We start from the raw sequence: 15,125 nt of genomic DNA, 5'->3' as shown, positions 1-15,125 counted from the left end.
ACCAACCAATAGTCAGTGTTGAACAAATGTATCGAATCTATTGCATTAGTAGCTAGCACTGTACTATACCAACCAATAGTCAGTGTTGAACAAATGTATCGAATCTATTGCATTAGTAGCTAGCACTGTAATATACCAACCAATAGTCAGTGTTGAACAAATGTATCGAATCTATTGCATTAGTAGCTAGCACTGTAATATACCAACCAATAGTCAGTGTTGAACAAATGTATCGAATCTATTGCATTAGTAGCTAGCACTGTACTATACCAACCAATAGTCAGTGTTGAACAAATGTATCGAATCTATTGCATTAGTAGCTAGCACTGTACTATACCAACCAATAGTCAGTGTTGAACAAATGTATCGAATCTATTGCATTAGTAGCTAGCACTGTACTAGACCAACCAATAGTCAGTGTTGAACAAATGTATCGAATCTATTGCATTAGTAGCTAGCACTGTACTATACCAACCAATAGTCAGTGTTGAACAAATGTATCGAATCTATTGCATTAGTAGCTAGCACTGTACTAGACCAACCAATAGTCAGTGTTGAACAAATGTATCGAATCTATTGCATTAGTAGCTAGCACTGTACTAGACCAACCAATAGTCAGTGTTGAACAAATGTATCGAATCTATTGCATTAGTAGCTAGCACTGTACTAGACCAACCAATAGTCAGTGTTGAACAAATGTATCGAATCTATTGCATTAGTAGCTAGCACTGTACTAGACCAACCAATAGTCAGTGTTGAACAAATGTATCGAATCTATTGCATTAGTAGCTAGCACTGTACTAGACCAACCAATAGTCAGTGTTGAACAAATGTATCGAATCTATTGCATTAGTAGCTAGCACTGTACTAGACCAACCAATAGTCAGTGTTGAACAAATGTATCGAATCTATTGCATTAGTAGCTAGCACTGTACTATACCAACCAATAGTCAGTGTTGAACAAATGTATCGAATCTATTGCATTAGTAGCTAGCACTGTACTAGACCAACCAATAGTCAGTGTTGAACAAATGTATCGCATCTATTGCATTAGTAGCTAGCACTGTACTATACCAACCAATAGTCAGTGTTGAACAAATGTATCGAATCTATTGCATTAGTAGCTAGCACTGTACTAGACCAACCAATAGTCAGTGTTGAACAAATGTATCGAATCTATTGCATTAGTAGCTAGCACTGTACTATACCAACCAATAGTCAGTGTTGAACAAATGTATCGCATCTATTGCATTAGTAGCTAGCACTGTACTATACCAACCAATAGTCAGTGTTGAACAAATGTATCGAATCTATTGCATTAGTAGCTAGCACTGTAATATACCAACCAATAGTCAGTGTTGAACAAATGTATCGAATCTATTGCATTAGTAGCTAGCACTGTAATATACCAACCAATAGTCAGTGTTGAACAAATGTATCGAATCTATTGCATTAGTAGCTAGCACTGTACTATACCAACCAATAGTCAGTGTTGAACAAATGTATCGAATCTATTGCATTAGTAGCTAGCACTGTAATATACCAACCAATAGTCAGTGTTGAACAAATGTATCGAATCTATTGCATTAGTAGCTAGCACTGTAATATACCAACCAATAGTCAGTGTTGAACAAATGTATCGAATCTATTGCATTAGTAGCTAGCACTGTAATATACCAACCAATAGTCAGTGTTGAACAAATGTATCGAATCTATTGCATTAGTAGCTAGCACTGTACTAGACCAACCAATAGTCAGTGTTGAACAAATGTATCGAATCTATTGCATTAGTAGCTAGCACTGTACTATACCAACCAATAGTCAGTGTTGAACAAATGTATCGAATCTATTGCATTAGTAGCTAGCACTGTACTAGACCAACCAATAGTCAGTGTTGAACAAATGTATCGAATCTATTGCATTAGTAGCTAGCACTGTACTAGACCAACCAATAGTCAGTGTTGAACAAATGTATCGAATCTATTGCATTAGTAGCTAGCACTGTACTATACCAACCAATAGTCAGTGTTGAACAAATGTATCGAATCTATTGCATTAGTAGCTAGCACTGTACTAGACCAACCAATAGTCAGTGTTGAACAAATGTATCGAATCTATTGCATTAGTAGCTAGCACTGTACTAGACCAACCAATAGTCAGTGTTGAACAAATGTATCGAATCTATTGCATTAGTAGCTAGCACTGTACTAGACCAACCAATAGTCAGTGTTGAACAAATGTATCGAATCTATTGCATTAGTAGCTAGCACTGTACTAGACCAACCAATAGTCAGTGTTGAACAAATGTATCGCATCTATTGCATTAGTAGCTAGCACTGTACTATACCAACCAATAGTCAGTGTTGAACAAATGTATCGAATCTATTGCATTAGTAGCTAGCACTGTACTAGACCAACCAATAGTCAGTGTTGAACAAATGTATCGAATCTATTGCATTAGTAGCTAGCACTGTACTATACCAACCAATAGTCAGTGTTGAACAAATGTATCGCATCTATTGCATTAGTAGCTAGCACTGTACTATACCAACCAATAGTCAGTGTTGAACAAATGTATCGAATCTATTGCATTAGTAGCTAGCACTGTAATATACCAACCAATAGTCAGTGTTGAACAAATGTATCGAATCTATTGCATTAGTAGCTAGCACTGTAATATACCAACCAATAGTCAGTGTTGAACAAATGTATCGAATCTATTGCATTAGTAGCTAGCACTGTACTATACCAACCAATAGTCAGTGTTGAACAAATGTATCGAATCTATTGCATTAGTAGCTAGCACTGTAATATACCAACCAATAGTCAGTGTTGAACAAATGTATCGATTCTATTGCATTAGTAGCTAGCACTGTAATATACCAACCAATAGTCAGTGTTGAACAAATGTATCGAATCTATTGCATTAGTAGCTAGCACTGTAATATACCAACCAATAGTCAGTGTTGAACAAATGTATCGAATCTATTGCATTAGTAGCTAGCACTGTACTAGACCAACCAATAGTCAGTGTTGAACAAATGTATCGAATCTATTGCATTAGTAGCTAGCACTGTACTATACCAACCAATAGTCAGTGTTGAACAAATGTATCGAATCTATTGCATTAGTAGCTAGCACTGTACTAGACCAACCAATAGTCAGTGTTGAACAAATGTATCGAATCTATTGCATTAGTAGCTAGCACTGTACTAGACCAACCAATAGTCAGTGTTGAACAAATGTATCGAATCTATTGCATTAGTAGCTAGCACTGTACTATACCAACCAATAGTCAGTGTTGAACAAATGTATCGAATCTATTGCATTAGTAGCTAGCACTGTACTAGACCAACCAATAGTCAGTGTTGAACAAATGTATCGAATCTATTGCATTAGTAGCTAGCACTGTACTAGACCAACCAATAGTCAGTGTTGAACAAATGTATCGAATCTATTGCATTAGTAGCTAGCACTGTAATATACCAACCAATAGTCAGTGTTGAACAAATGTATCGAATCTATTGCATTAGTAGCTAGCACTGTACTATACCAACCAATAGTCAGTGTTGAACAAATGTATCGAATCTATTGCATTAGTAGCTAGCACTGTACTAGACCAACCAATAGTCAGTGTTGAACAAATGTATCGAATCTATTGCATTAGTAGCTAGCACTGTACTAGACCAACCAATAGTCAGTGTTGAACAAATGTCGACATAAAATATTATTGAAACCTCGCGTGTAATTACTCTGTACATTTTTAGAATCGGAAAGTAATTAAGTGGCCATTTAGATTTCTGAAGATGGTGATGTAATTTCATTTTTCAGTAAAAGAAACTCTAGCCAAGCTGAAGGAAATGTTACAATGTGTCATTCAAATGGTATACTTGAATATTTTATGGGATTTTTCTGTCTGGCGTGTGCAGATTCCACATGATTTACGAAGGAAATTATCCAGAGCAAAGGGAAAAGTACGCAAGATGCCAAAAGAATGTTTCTAATCTTATGCTTCCTAATTGGGACGATTTGATCATTAATAAAAAAAACAGTATTCTTTTGTTGTTGACTATTTTCAAATAATTGTATAGAAATGAAATAGAAATTTGTGACTTAATTTAATGTGTGGTTGAAATAAAGTCCGAAATATGAATATTAAGAGACGTTTGAAGAATTCATCTGTATTAGAAAATTGGAAAACAAGGTCAGCTGGCTACAAATACACTTGAAAAGGAAGTCGTTGCTATGATTGATGTAAAGAAGAAAAACAATGGAAGGAAATATTGCACGGACTGTTTCTATAAAAGCAGAATATTTGACATTTTGTGACTATATTAACTACGAGTTTTTATTGAATAAAGAATTTCCATGAGATGGTGCAAATGTTATGCAACCAAAACTCATAACTGAAAGTACAACTTTAATGTTAAAAAGTCTATAATTCTTTTAGCAAACAACGTTTTTGATATTAAAGTCAGAAAGACTGTAAGCACCTTTGTATCTTGTTTAACAGCACACCTGACATAGCACACACTGATCTTTTATTTTACCTATCTTTTTTTTTTTTTTTGGGGGGGGGGGAAGGGGGGCAGATATACTAGAAGGCCAAAGATACACAAGACTAGCCCTATCTTTAAACTATAGACAATGTGGTGACTAATTAAACCTTTGCTTTAACAAAAGCATAACACGTTAGTTCAAAGTGTTCAGAAAATAATATTAAAAACAAGAAGTAAATGTCAGGCGAGCAATCACAAGGTTCCAAACTCACTATTTAAGAAGAGAAAAAAGAGATTCATTCTTATGTGCATTGATCATTTTTAACGCTGAGCTTCAAGTCCTACTGGAAGCAATCATTGAAGTGGCAGATACATTTGGAGCAATCCAACCAGAAATTTAGCTCAACAACCGACGAAGTATTGTAGATGTCAGTTTCAAAATACTGGCGTATATGATGAGTTTTCAAAAGGCGACATTCGAACTGAAATACCATGACTGAGAAGAGATCTAAAGGCAGTAACAATGATTCTAGAAGAAAATAAAATGATAGTGCATGATGTATATGCCACTTAAGACCTTAAAGAATATCTCTAAATCATTTAGCAACGCCTTTAACAGTTTATTAACATCTGCATATGTTTGGCGTCATGTGTAAAAGGATTTTTAAAATTAAAAATAAGAACTTTTTGAGACATAGGAACAGACGACAGTTTCACAAAGGGCAATTTTATTAAAAATTGAAATCGTTAATGACATTAACTTTGATCAAGTTAATGATAAGTTTTCAAGTTTAAGATGCAGAAAAAAACAACAACAGTGTAATTTACTTATGCTTGCATTGTTTTAACATTGAACTATAGATGAATGGGCAATGTCTTCCATTCCGAAGATTAAGGATGATTGCAGAGTTTCACCTACACAAACCCCGTATACTATAGATAAATTTTATTAAACAATTCTAAAATTTAATAGATACTCCTTTTATAGTTGTATTTATACAATATATGTATTACGCTCAACAAACAAGCAAAAAAAAAAAAAAAACAGGATTTAAAGGGGGGGGGGCGAGGGGTGACACCCTGAGCTGACCGCACCGGGTGACACCCACCCTAGTGACGCCACTGATCAAGAGGACTTGGTAAGGACATGAAAAGACCATTGAACCACCGATACATTTCACAAGCAATATAAGGAAATCTATTGTCTGACTAAATACAGGATACGTTTGTGCCAGTTAGCTTAACATTTAACCGATTGTAAAGCTTTGAAACAATCACCATGCAAGCATGTGAACCCTGCTTCAGGAGAGTTATAAATAGATACTTTCACCTGAACTTGAAGAAATTTACTTCTATTAACATTTTACTTCGTTTATAATTTGATCTACGTTCTAGGGTAAAATAAAATTCATGAGCAATTTTACTTTTTTTTTTAAGTTGTTTACTAAGAAAAAAAAAAAATAAGATTCTTCTTTTCTCTCACAAAGCAGAACTGATAAAACCCTTGCTGGATCCTACATTGTCCTTTTCTAAACCATTTCTTCCAACTTATTTCATTTGATTCACTCTTTAACCAGTTAACTTATTCTATCTATGTGATATATGTCTTTGATTCTTATCTTATTTTTTAAAAAAATATAGACGTTACATAAAAAAGATGATTAGGTCCGACGCGTGTCCCAAGAGCATCTAGTCATGCATATTAATCAATGACTTAAACTCTGCTAAGTCGTTGGTTTTCCTGGCTGATTCAGGCAACCCACTCCATGCTGTAATAGCCCAAGGGAAGAAGGAGTATTTGTACAAATTTGTCTTAGCTTATGGAACATGTGCCTTTATCATTGTGTCTTTCTGAGTTTGATATTAAACCCTTTAAAATTGGAGTTTGACGATGATGAGCGGAGTTGAAACTCTGAACGTTTGCCTTGATAAATCTAGGGGAAAAAATAAGTTTAGCAACGGTTAGAAATGGATAATACTTCACTTGTAGAACTTTAAGACTAAATGTGTTTGTTTCGTTTTTGTAATTAGTTGCAGGTTGACTTTTTGACATGAATACTTTGTCCCCGAAGTAACTTGGTTCACCTGACTTGACATACACACTGGCCAGTTAGTCTTAGTTTTAAAGGACAAATATTTCTGCTATCGCATGTCTGGTTAAATCCTTCTCGCGAGAACTATGATCATTTCATTCCTAACGACTAGCTCTATATCTCAATGAAATCTTTCATTCTGATATATTCCTATCTAGAGTCGAGTTGCTTGCGCCTGTTTTTTTTTTTCCTTTAAAATGCATGGCTCGTTCTTCTTTCCTAAATTTAAACATGACCTTGACCTGCGCTCACCTTAAGTAAAAGTTATTTTTAAATCGTTTAAAAGACACACCTGAGTAATGTTGGGATGTTCATGCAACACAGTGTTAAATGCATTTAGTTACACACCCAGATAGTGGCACATTTTGACTGACGTCAACTATTTGAGTTCTGGCAGTGGTCTGTATAGCCCAATTCATTACATTGTACACTCGAATGTGAGTCCAATACCTTTATTAGCTACAACTACATGCATACATCAGGCTTAGAGCGGCGTTCTTAGAAAATCTCCATTGACAAATTACTAAGAAAAAGAGCCCTAGCATAACATAAATGATATTGTCTAGATAGATTCTATGTGAATACATATAATGGCTTACCATAGTTGATATTGACTTCATAGTTTGTAAGTAAGTACTAACAATGGCAATGGAATAGTAGACATAGTTGATATTGGCTTGACAGATTCTAAGTGAATACTTTTACTCATTGACTTGATAGTTTCTAAGTAAATACTAACACAGTCTCTAAAGTTCTCTCCCGACACCATGTTGTAGTTGTTACAGATCAGAAAGGTGAGCACATATGTCTGCACTACAAACCTTGAGCTGACTCACAAACTTGCTGAATGTTTTAGATTACAGCTGACTTCTTTTCATGTCCTGCTCTTCAACCTGGGGGGTGGTGGAGGGAAGACAGGCTCTGATATTGCTACGTTAGGGCCGGGGGGGGGAGACAGGCCCTGATATGGCTAAGGTAGGGCCAGGGGGGAAACAGGCCCTGATATGGCTAAGGTAGGGCCAGGGAGAGGGAAGACAGGCCCTGATATGGCTAAGGTAGGGCCAGGGAGAGGGAAGACAGGCCCTGATATGGCTAAGGTAGGGCCAGGGGGGAAACAGGCCCTGATATGGCTAAGGTAGGGCCAGGGAGAGGGAAGACAGGCCCTGATATGGCTAAGGTAGGGCCAGGGAGAGGGAAGACAGGCCCTGATATGGCTAAGGTAGGGCCAGGGGGGGGGACAGGCCCTGATATCGCTAAGGTAGTGCCAGGGGGGGGGGGGACAGACCCTGATATGGCTAAGGTAGTGCCTATTTGTTTCTTAACATAAAGGTACACTTAGTTCTTTGTATTAACAATTACAACAAAACTAGGTCACTGTTCATATTTTATTAACAATTACAACAAGACTAGGTCACTGTTCATATTTTATTAACAATTACAACTAGACCAGGTCACTGTTCATATTTTATTAACAATTACAACTAGACCAGGTCACTGTTCATATTTTATTAACAATTACAACAAGACTAGGTCACTGTTCATATTTTATTAACAATTACAACAAGACTAGGTCACTGTTCATATTTTATGATTGTCACACACACACACACACACATATCACGTCATGGACTTTTTGTAAGCCTCTTAGTTGACGAGCTTAAAATATCGAAACCTGCCAATTGACCAAACGGTGGACACGCAGGGTGCAAAATATAAAAATTACTTTATAAAAAAACAAAGCTTATATATGGGGAAGAATCGCACATTTATTTTTATGTTTCTCAATACTGAAAGATGTACTCCATTTTTCTATATAAAAGAAATTTTAGGAATTAACACTAACTAATAAACTAAATGTTTTTTTAGTTGTTTGTTTGTTTTATTGATTAATGTTTTGTCTTGGACAATGAATAAATGTGCAAAGTTTCCACTGATCTAAGAATGGTAAATATGAAAAAAGTGTACAAGATTTGTACAAGACAGACAGACAGACAGACAGACTGAGAGAGTTGCTTTAAGCTTTGTAAAAATGTTCTAAATGTCTGTATCTTGGTTAGAATAATTTTGTTATAAGCTGATTCGGGTTAATAAAAACAGAAATTACATTTTGTTTTATTGATTTAATCTGGTTGTAATAATAGCCCTCTATGGCTGTAGTGATGACATGGATAAAATAGGGCTCTATAGATTAAAAAAACATCATTAAATGGGTAGAGATCATTTTGAAACTGTCAGCAAACACAGATATAGTTATTATTACAAGGATAATTTCACAAACATAGGCCTATGTAGATATTAACAATTAACTAGACCCACAATATCAAACAACACTACTCCTTTATAACACACACACAAATCTAAGGAATGGACAATCAAAAAATAAAAGTCATTAATATAACATGTAATGACACTTTTATCAAACAATACATTGATAATAATAATGATAACAATACATTGATTGGTAATTACACTACGATACTAAGATAACTTGATGATGTATACAAACATTACGACACGTAAAATAACTTAATGATAGTTTAAGACACAGTTGATAAGGAGAGAAAAAATTTGAGACAATTATAAAATGAGAAAGATATTGAGACATGACGACAAGGTGTAATTAGTAACTAATAACACTATGATAAACTGTAATTAGACAAGACACAGTGACACTATGATAAACTAACACAAAGTGTAATTAGACAAGACACGGTGACACTATGATAAACTAACACAAAGTGTAAATAGACAAGACACTATGACACTGTGATGAACTAACACAAAGTGTAAATAGACAAGACACTATGACACTGTGATAAACTAACACAAAGTGTAAATAGACAAGATACTATGACACTGTGATGAACTAACACAAAGTGTAATTAGACAAGACACGGTGACACTATGATAAACTAACACAAAGTGTAATTAGACAAGACACGGTGACACTATGATAAACTAACACAAAGTGTAATTAGACAAGACACGGTGACACTATGATAAACTAACACAAAGTGTAATTAGACAAGACACTGTGACACTATGATAAACTAACACAAAGTGTAATTAGACAAGACACGGTGACACTGTGATAAACTAACACAAAGTGTAATTAGACAAGACACTATGACACTGTGATAAACTAACACAAAGTGTAAATAGACAAGATACTATGACACTGTGATGAACTAACACAAAGTGTAATTAGACAAGACAGTGTGACACTATGATAAACTAACACAAAGTGTAATTAGACAAGACACTATGACACTATGATAAAGTAACACAAAGTGTAATTAGACAAGATACTATGACACTGTGATAAACTAACGCACAATAGAACTAGACAAGACACTACGACAGTGATAAAGTAAGACATAGTGTGATAAGGTTAGACTCAAAATCCATTAGGTAATAGTACTTACAGACTTCGCTTGTTTGTTAGCTTAAAGACACTCTCCAGCACAAAAGTTTCAACAACAGTGGAAATAACCCAACGTAACTATTGTGGTGGGAGCCCTGCCCTCCTTTCCCCACACATCCTCAGACTCACCTTCAACTCACGCATCTATCGCTCCCCCTCCCCAACCATCACAGCCTCCATCATCTTCATCTCTCCTGTCGTTTCCCATGTGTGTTACTATTTCTGTAACAGACATACATCTACCTGGGCCATGTTACCTGAAGGTATGCTGGATGAACTATTTAGTCGGGCGAGTACTTGGTAAGGTATAGTCAATGATAAAACATTCCCTTAATTTTATAACACTGACTTACCCTGATTACATCAAACATGACTTTTAGGCCAAACCCTCACACACCCTGATGACATTAAACATGACTTTTAGGCCAAACCCTCACACACTCTGATTACATCAAACATGACTTTTAGGCCAAACCTCGAACCTCGAGCCCCCTTCATAGGTAGCCAAGACAAGCCAAGTTAAAGCGTACTTAGCCTCTAGACCACGCTACAAACCCTCACACACTCTGATTTCATCAAACATGACTTTTAGGCCAAACCCTCACACACTCTGATTACATCAAACATGACTTTTAGGCCAAACCCTCACACACTGTGATTACATCAAACTTGACTTTTAGGCCAAACCCTCACACACTGTGATTACATCAAACTTGACTTTTAGGCCAAACCTTCACACACTCTGATTAAAAATAAATAAAATAAATTATCGCTTTTATATAGCGCTACTTTCATGCTTATAGCATGCTCAGAGCGCTATGGTCCAATCTCATTGGTGGACCAGTTGGGGGGGGGGGGTAGGGGGGATCTAGGAGTAGGTTTTCCGTGTTGCCTTTAGGCGCTCAGTAAACACAACTCTTCCCAAATCGGGTGTCGAACCTCAAGCCCCCTTCATAGGTAGCCAAGACAAGCCAAGTTAAATCGTACTAGACCACGCTACAAACTCTCACACACTCTGATTACATCAAACATGACTTTTAGGCCAAACCATCACACACTCTGATTACATTAAAAATTGTTTTTAGACCAAACCCTAGCACACCCTGATCAAACCAAACATGTTAGGCATAACTGAACACACTGTGATTGCACCAAACAATTAGACCTAGAAGCATGCCTGTCACATCTTGATGAAATGTAAATGATAGACCTATTTCATCAATTAGCTCGGAACGACCTCACTCTGTGGCTTGAAATATGTTTAGACTTTCTCAACAAACAAAAAATCGTTTTTTTTTTAACTTTCTACACGCCCTATGGCATGTGGCAATCTGCCTTTCCCATGTGTTATTATTATTATTATGGTTTTAACCGAAGTTTGTCTACAAAGTTTCTTAACGCGCTGCAAGACCTACAACATTTCGAGCCATTTCTTTAAATCTTCAGACTGCCATTTTAGCAAGTTTGTACTATGCTTATCTTATTTCAAAATCCTTTTCTTAGTGTGTAACCCGAATACCCGATGGCTGCCTGGTCGTGTGGTTTGCACGCTGGACTGTCGTTTGGATTTATCGATGGTCCCTGGTTCAAAGCCTTCCGCTCCCATCCCCCGTCGTCCTGCGGGAGGTTTGTACTAGGAAGTAAACTATCTTCAACTCTGAAGGAACATCTGAAACATGTAAAACAAACATGTTACTCATTACGTAATTACAAGGCTAACTGCAACATCTACCAGCGAGAAAATTAAAATGTTCATATAACATACTATATTAACTTTTTGTTCAAGCGACAGGATCAACTTTTGTTTATGTGACATAGAAATCAACTTTTGTTTATGTGACATAGAAATCAACTTTTGTTCCTGTGACAGAGAAGATCAACTTTTGTTCACGTGATAGAGAAGATCAACTTAAATTGAAATTGTGGGTGTAAATGCTATTTTTTTTTAATTTTTAACTATGTGCTGGTCTGCAATAAATCTTTCTTTGGATGGTAGGTCGTTCTTGCCTATCACCTCAGTGTACATCCGTGAGTGAAGCGTGTAAGATTTCAAACCGAAAATATCATTTTAAGACTACTAAGCGCTTTTATTCTATTTTTGTTTTTGTATTTCTGCTGTTAAAGGCTTCTAATCTATATTATAAAGTAGAATGTAAGGTGTATGTATGTATGTTACTTATAGACATCAAAACCGCTTGACCAATCTTGATAAAACTTGGCAGGAATGTTTCTTGGGTACCAACTTAGACCGTAGTGTATGTATTGTATCCCTAAAACAAAATTAAGACCCTAAAAATAAATAAAGTTGTCCGACTCTATTAAAGCTATAGTATTTATGGATCTAGGCCATGGTTAACAATGTTGACATGATAAAAGATCGAAAGGATTTAGACCTAGATCTAATTTTAAGAAACACACTTTGCGCAGATAGTTTTTTATTTTGACACATGAAAATACAAAAGAAGATCCATTGATTTCATTATATAATAAAATTAACCTTCAATTTTGTGTTTCAAAAGCATTTTTTACATTAATTAGTTCCTTATATCTGTGATTACAGATTTCCTGACGAACATTCTTTCATTTGACAATTCCGTAATGAATCGCGTACTAAATATTAATTCGTTTAATTGTTTACTTTATAATCCCATCCCTAGATCTAAAACTCTAATTCAACTCTAAGATGATAAAACTTCTCTTCGCACAGATAGTTGTATACTTTAACACATAAACATATTAATTAAAGTCCATTCATTTCATATTTTGATCAAATAAACATTCAAATTTGGTTTTCTAAAGCTACATTCGTTTACGAAAGCTGCGAAGCCGAGTTAAAGGCCTAGATCTATATTCATTCATGAATCGCGTACTAAAAATTATTTCGTTTTATTGTTACTTTATAATCCCATCCCTAGATCTAAAACTCTAATTCAACACTAAGATGATAAAACTTCTCTTCGCACAGATAGTCTTATACTTTAACACATAAACATATTAATTAAAGTCCATTCATTTCATATTTTGATCAAATAAACATTCAAATTTGGTTTTCTAAAGCTACATTCGTTTACGAAAGCTGCGAAGCCGAGTTGAGATAGGCCTAGATCTATATTCATTCATGACTCGCGTACTAAAAATTATTTCGTTTAATTGTTCACTTTATAATCCCATTTATTTAACAAAGCTATCGCTCTTTTCGTTTTTAATAGATAAGAATGTATCGACTTCGGGTAAACCATTTTCGCAAAACTAATTTTATTTTCGTAGCGAAAGAGAAATAACGTGAAAGGATTATTAGCTACGTTTAACATACATCTAAATCCAATCCACTAGATTATTCAAAAGCAAATGTTTTAATTTAAAAAAAAATGGATTTAAGCCTATTAGCTTTTTTTACATTGACACATTCGCTTTACTTATTACATTATTATTTCGTTTAATTGTTTACAAAACACTCTCAGTGACTATATCGACAGTAATGCGCAAATAAAGACCCGCGGGTCGCGTGTAAAATATGTCTAGTAGTTCTTATAAATAGAGTCCTGGTCAATGCAAAGGAGTGCGAAGAAATCCAGCACTCGAATTTCATTTTAGAATTGATTGATACATTAGTAGGTGTGGCAGAGGTCCCTTATTCGTATGATTTTGCTTAAGGTGACTAAAGAGCCCCTCCACCCCACCCTCTCTTATCAGGCGCGTGGTCTGAGTCGCTTGCGTCATTATCCACGCCACAAGACCCTCTCTGATTCTTTTAGCCATGGGCGTAGACAGGATTTTTTTTATATATATATATGTGTGTTTGTATGGATGGATGTGTGTGTGTGTACATATGCACTATTTCTGGTATTGAAAGCCAACTAAATGCATATTCTGAGTACCTACAGTGCATTATTTTGCAATTAAAAAGTTTTATTTAAAAAACCTAATGTGCTATTCTTACTGAAATAGACCCTCCCGCGCCGTTCAGTGCATTTGCTGGCAAGCTGTTTCCGCAAAAATCTGTCACTGGCAATGTCTGAAGCCTCTTCCCACCTGCTCTGAGGACCTCCATGAAAGTGTGGCACCAAGTTGTACTAGGATGTCATCGCAACTGTTATTATGCGTAAATCATTTTGTCGGAGAACATGTTCCGCAAACCTCTGTCACAACCTTACTAAGGGGTCGACTCCCATTTCGGCATAGGATTTCCTTGATTTAGACCCGATCTCTATAACAGACTCCTAAAATCCGTCTTAGCCATCTTTGTAGAGCCACATTTAGTGCTTTTCAATTTCATTGCACTTTATTAATGGAGCCCATCCACTGGTAGACATGTGTAACTTCTCTTGACTACGATCTTGGAATTAGGTAACTATTTTGCTTTATATGTTATATCGAAAAGGGAAGTTTTATCGTCAAAATCATCTGTTGGTTTTTTTTAAACTAAACTATATCTTGAGTTGTTGTTTTTTTAAATTCAAAACCACATTTAGCTACGGTTATAGAAATTGGTGACTGTGGTTTGCTTTAGAAATAATATTGAAGAGAGAGGCTTTCAACCTTAAAACGCTCTGTAGTGGGATTTTAAACTCAAAACTATCTTGAGGGGTTTTAAACTTTTAAAAAAGCCATCTAGAGGAGAGGGGTGGAAACTCAAAACCCCATGGTAGGGAGTTTCAAACTCAAAACCCTTCAAAACCCTCTGGTACGGGGTTTCCAACTCAAAACCCCTTGGCTGTGCTAGGGCAAGTGATGGTTTAGTATTAAAACTTCACCTAAAATAAACAAAATTATAACAAAAGATCAGTCACAAAACTCCGACACCCCCCTGCGGTGGGATTTCATTTCGGAGGGGGTTTGAACCCCAACCCCCCCCCCCTGGCTACGCCCATGCTTTTAGCCATTGAGGTTGAGAAATGTTGAAGATCGACTAGATGATAATTTGAATTGATATGGCTATAAAACGTTTTTATTGGTTTAATTTCTTTCTTTCGAAAAATGGTTTCAATATTATTCCATTTAAAAATTTTGAAAATGCTCTCAAGATTCAGCAATGATTACTAACTTTAATTTTTTAAAGAAAAACATAGCAAGGCTGGTAACCCCTAGATTTTATTCAATGTTTATGGA

At 35.8% G+C, this 15,125-nt stretch overlaps 1 protein-coding gene across 3 annotated transcripts in view; it reads right to left on the bottom strand.

The window, feature by feature from the left end:
* Positions 1-10,168, bottom strand: part of LOC106078594 (uncharacterized) — a 63,969-nt gene extending 53,801 nt beyond the window's left edge. For 2 of the 3 annotated variants that reach the window (XM_056013603.1, XM_013239498.2), the window contains exon 1: positions 10,018-10,164. The gene's annotated coding sequence lies outside the window, so the exon portion shown is untranslated. Of the gene's footprint in view, positions 1-10,017 lie in introns of all 3 variants that reach the window. The other variant, XR_008775252.1, reaches the window with a different exon arrangement.
* Between the last annotated feature and the right edge of the window lie 4,957 nt (positions 10,169-15,125).

Source organism: Biomphalaria glabrata, chromosome 16 (assembly GCF_947242115.1).
Source record: "Biomphalaria glabrata chromosome 16, xgBioGlab47.1, whole genome shotgun sequence".
Taxonomy (NCBI): domain Eukaryota; kingdom Metazoa; phylum Mollusca; class Gastropoda; family Planorbidae; genus Biomphalaria; species Biomphalaria glabrata.
This window is presented reverse-complemented; position numbering and strand designations above follow the sequence as displayed.